The following is a 4,822-nucleotide window of genomic DNA, read 5'->3' on the forward strand; positions in this document are numbered from 1 at the left end:
AGGTCTTTAGATACTCACATTCTTACGTTTACACATTCTTTCATATATTCATATATTCTTTTAACAGTATCAACGGTTTGGAATTATGTGTACAAAACCATGACCTATATGTAATACAACTAATGACAGGCTAATAACTGATAAGTAATACAACAAATAATTACAATTCAAGGAATATTATAAATAAAGCTTTAATGTCTCATCATCAGATTTTGTTTTTTTCTTTCTGTTTTGGCAGATACTATGAACACAACATTCAACTCACACACACTATGGAGCCCTTACTAAGCATAAAGTACTGTGAAAAGCCAGGGATAGGACAGAACTGAGACAGGGTCAGGGATACGACAGAACTGGGGCAGGGTGATGGCCAGAGAAAAACCAGGGGCAGGGTCATAGCCAGGGACATGACAGGACCAAGGCCAGGGCCAGAAGCAGGGCAGAACCAGGGCCAGGTCAGGGCCATGGCAGGGCAAGGGCCATGGCAGGATCAGGGCCAGGAGAAGGCCAGGGAAGGGCTTGGGTAGCACAGGGCCAAGGCAGGGCAGGGTCAGTGTAGAGCAAGGAACCAGCCAGGGTATGGCAGGGCAGGGACAGGGAGGTCCAGGGCCAGAGCCAGGTCCAGGACATGGACAGGGCAGGGCCAGAAACATGGCAGAACCAGTAAGGGGATGGGGCAAGGGCAAGTCCAGAGAAGGACCACGGAGAAAACATTCCCAGGGAGGGTCCAGGAGAAGGGCAAGGCCAGGGCAGAACCAGAGCCAGGGCAGGCCAAAGGCAGGGCCAAGGAAGGGCAAGGCCAGGGTAGGGCAGGGCCAGTGTAGGGTGAGGGTAGCTGCAGGGCGCAATAAGGGCCAGGGCAGGACTAAGATAGCACAGGGCCAAGGCAGGGCCAGGGCAGGGCCAAAGGAGGGGCCAGGGCCAAGCATGGCCAGTGCGGGGCCTGGGGATTGACAGGGCCAGGGCCAGGGTCAAGGCTGGTCTAGGGACAGGGCCAGAGCAAGGGCAGGGTCAGGGAGAAGGCAGAACCAGAGAGGATCCAGAGCAAGGGCAGGGCCAGGGCAGAACCAGGACCAGGATAAGGCAAAGCCAAAGCCAGGGCAGGGCAAGGCCAGGGCAGGGCAGGACCAGGGAAGGGCAAGGCCAGGGTAGAAAAGGCCAGGGTAGGAGAAGGCCATGGTAGGGCCAAGGCCAAGGCAGGGCAGGGCTAGGGTAGCACAGGGCATGGCCAAAAACAGGGCAGGGCCATAGCAGTGGCAGGACTAGCAACAGGGCCAGGGCAAGCGCTGGACCAGAGCATGGTGGGGACAATACAGGGCCAGGAGAGAGGATGGCAAGGAAGGCCCAGGGCTATTTCATGGACTCAGTAGGCCTGGAGTCAGGCCAGGGCAGAGCAAGGGCAAGGCCAGGGAGAAGGCAGGGCCGGGGCCAAGGCAGTGCCAGGGCAGGGCAGGACCAGTGCAGGACCAATGCAGAGTGAGGGCAAGGCCAGCGCATGGAAGGGCAGGGCACGACCAAGGAAGGGCCAGGAGAGGGCCAGGGTAAGGTCAGGGTCAGAACAAGGGTATGGCTAGGGCCAAGAATATGGTAGGACCAGGGCTGGGCCCAGGCTGGGACACGCAGGGCAGAGCATGGCCTGTGCAAGGCAGGGCCAGAGCCAGGCCATAGAGATGGGAGGGCAACACCAAGGCAGAGTCAGTGTAGATCCAGGGCTGAGTAGGGTCAGGGCAGGTCCAGAGTAGAGGCAGAGCTAGGTCCCAGGCAGGGCCCAGGCAGCACCAGGGCAGAAGAGGGCAGGGCAATGCAGTACTGGGCCATGGTAGTGCCTTGTCAACTCCAGGGCAGGGTGAGATGCAGGACAGGGCCACGGCCAATGCTCAGGCCAGGGACACGGCATGACAGGAAAGGCCAGAGCATGGCTGGGCCAACGTTGGGGCAGGGCAAATCAGGCCAGGACACCTCCAATACAGCTCTGGCCCTGCCTTGGCCCTGGCCCCTTCCTGGCCTGACCTTGTCCCTGGCCCTGCCCTATCCATGCCTTGTGTGTTTTACCAGTGTTTTATAACCAGAATCCTACAAGACACTTAAATCAGTGAAGGGCCAGGCCAGGGTCCATGCCAGTGCCAGGGCCAGCCCAGGGCAGAATCAGGGCCATGGCCAGGTCAAGGACAAGGCTGGGGCAGGGCCAATGTCTGGGCCAGGGTCAGCACAAGACCAGGACTGAGCCAGGGGAGGGATAAGCCATGGTAGGGGCTGGTTAAATCAGGGACAAGACACCTGCAAATCCACTTCAGGGCCAGGGTCAGGGCAGGGCCAGTTCATGTCCAGGGCCAAGACAGGGCCAGGGCCAGGACCAGGGCTCTCAGGATCACTGGCAGGGCCAGGGCCATGGCAGGACCAGGGTCAGGAGCAGGGGTCAATGCAGGTCCAAGGACACAGATAGGACCAGGTCTGTGCTATGGCCAGTGTGAGGGCCAAGGCAGGGTCAGGGCAGGGCCAAAGGGAGGACAGGGACAGGGCAGGGTGGAGCAGGCCCAGGGTAGCACAGGGTTAAGGCAGGGCACGACCAACCAGGGCAGCTCTATGGATGGGGCCGGGACAGGGTAAGGGCCGAGGCAGGGCCAGAGCCAGGGCAGGGCCAAGACAGTGGCAGCTCCAGGGCAGGGCCAGGGTTAGGACCACGGATAAGTCCAAGGCCAGTGCCAGGGTAAGGGCAGGGGGAGGGGCAGGGCCAGGGTCATCTAAGAACCAGGGACAAAGCCAGGTACAGAGCAGGGCCAGGACCAGGATGACAAACAGGTCTGTGCTATGTCCAGGTCCAACACAGTGCCCAGGTGAGGCTAGGGTGCAGGCCAAGATGGGGCCAGGGCAGGGTCAAAGCCAGGCTAGGGCCAAGGCAGGGCCATGGCAGGCAAGGCAGTGTGAGGAAAGCATAGGAACAAGACAGGGCAGGGCCAGGCCAGTGCCAAGACCTGGTCAGGGCAAGGGAACAGCCAAGGCTGGGTCTGGGCCAGGGCCATGTCCATGACCTGGGCAGGACCAGGTTCGGGGCAGGGGCAAAACAAGGGCAAGGACAGTGCAGTTTCTTGGCACAGCTAGGGACAAGGACAGTGTCAGGGCAGGACCAAGGCAGGGTCTGGGCCATGGTAAGACCAGCAACAGGGCTGGGGCTAGGCCAGTGACAGGACCAGAGTCAGGGCGAGGGCCAGAGCAGTGCAAGGCCAGGGTAGGGCCAGGGCCAGCGGAGAACCAGGGCAAGTTCTCAAGCAGGGAAGGGCCAGGGCCAGGACAGGTCCAGGGCAGGGCCAAGACAAGGCCAGCAGCTGCATTAGGGCAAGGGCGTGGCCAGAGCAAGGTAAGGGTCAGGGCCAAGGCCAGGGTAGGGACAGGGCAAGAAATATGGCAGGACCAGGGACAATGCCAAGGCCAGGGCCGGGCCAAGGCTGAGTCAGGGTAGGGCAGGGCAGGGCATGGTATGGCCAGTGCAGGACAGGACAAGAGCTGGTTCACAGAGAGAGCAGGGCTGATGCCAAGAAAGAGCCAGGCTATTGCCAAGGCTGAGGCAGTGTGGGAGCATATCCAGGGCAGGGCCGGGGCCGGGACCAGAACCGAACCAGGGCACAGCCAAGGCAGAGTAGGGCAGGGAAATGGCATGGCCAGGTCAGTACTGGGACAGGGCAGAGCAGGGCAATGTGATGGTAGGGGCAGGGGCAGGGCAGGGACAGGCCAAGGCAGAGCCATGTCACACCGGGTCTAGGACACATCCAAGACCACTTCAGGGCCAGGGCTATGGCAAGACAAAGACTAGGGCCAGGGTCCAGGTCTGTTCTAGGGCCAGGTCCTGAGCAGGGCCTAGTGAAGGCTAGGGTGAGGGCCAAGGTAAGGCCAGGGCAGGGTCAAAGGGAGAGTAGGGCCAGGCCAGGGTGATGACACACCCAGAGCACAGAAGGGCAGGGTGATGGCAAAACGAGGGGCAGACCACTGCCAGCTCAGGGCCAGGGAGGGGCCAGGGCAGAGGCAGGAAAGGGTCTGGGTCAGGGCCAGGACCAAGGCAGATCAGGGCCAGGGCCATGGCAGAGTCATGGCAGGTCCTTCACAGGACCAGGTTCCAGGCTAGGGCAAGGGCAGCAGTAGGCTCACGGCCTGCATAAGGGCAGGGCCAGGGATATGGCAGGACCAGAGCTAGAGCCAGGACCTGGCCATAGTGAGGGCACGCCAAAAGCCAAGGCAGGATCAGGGCAGGTCCAGGGAGTGGCCAGCACCAAGCAGTGCCAAGGCACAAGCAGCGCAGGGTAACGCAGGGCAATGGCACCACTGGGCCATGACAGGGCAAGGTCAGTGCTAGGAGAGGGCAGAACAGGCAGGCCCATGGTGGGGCCAGGGCAGGGACAGGCCAAAGCAGGGCCAGGACATGTCCAAGGCCAGGTCAGTGCCAGGAAAGGAGCAGGACCATGACTACTGGCATGGCCCGTGCCATGACAGGACCAGGGTCAGGACAAGGGGCAAGGCCCGAGCCAGGGCCAGAGCCAAGGCCAGGCCAGCACAGGATCAGGGCAGGACCAGTGCCGGGAAAGACCAGGGCAGAGATAGGGTAGCACAGGGCCAAGACAGGGTCAGGATGGGACCAGAGCAGGACAGGGCTGAAACAGTCCAGGTAACAGTAGGGCAGGTACAGGGCAAGGCAGGGCAGTACAGGGCCAGATCCACGGCAGGGGCAGGGCAAAGCCAGGCTCATTGCCAATGCACCGGCCCTCCCTACAAGGCTCCTACCACATGGCCACTGCTGCAGCCCGTCCATTGCTGTAAGCCTGAACCCCAACCC

The 4,822-nt window shown here is 61.2% G+C and overlaps 1 pseudogene; it reads right to left on the minus strand.

The window, feature by feature from the left end:
• Positions 1 to 780: 780 nt before the first annotated feature.
• Positions 781 to 1,695, minus strand: LOC129467408 (formin-2-like; annotated as a pseudogene).
• Between the last annotated feature and the right edge of the window lie 3,127 nt (positions 1,696 to 4,822).

This window comes from Symphalangus syndactylus, chromosome 18 (assembly GCF_028878055.3).
Source record: "Symphalangus syndactylus isolate Jambi chromosome 18, NHGRI_mSymSyn1-v2.1_pri, whole genome shotgun sequence".
In the NCBI taxonomy this organism is placed as follows: Eukaryota; Metazoa; Chordata; class Mammalia; order Primates; family Hylobatidae; genus Symphalangus; species Symphalangus syndactylus.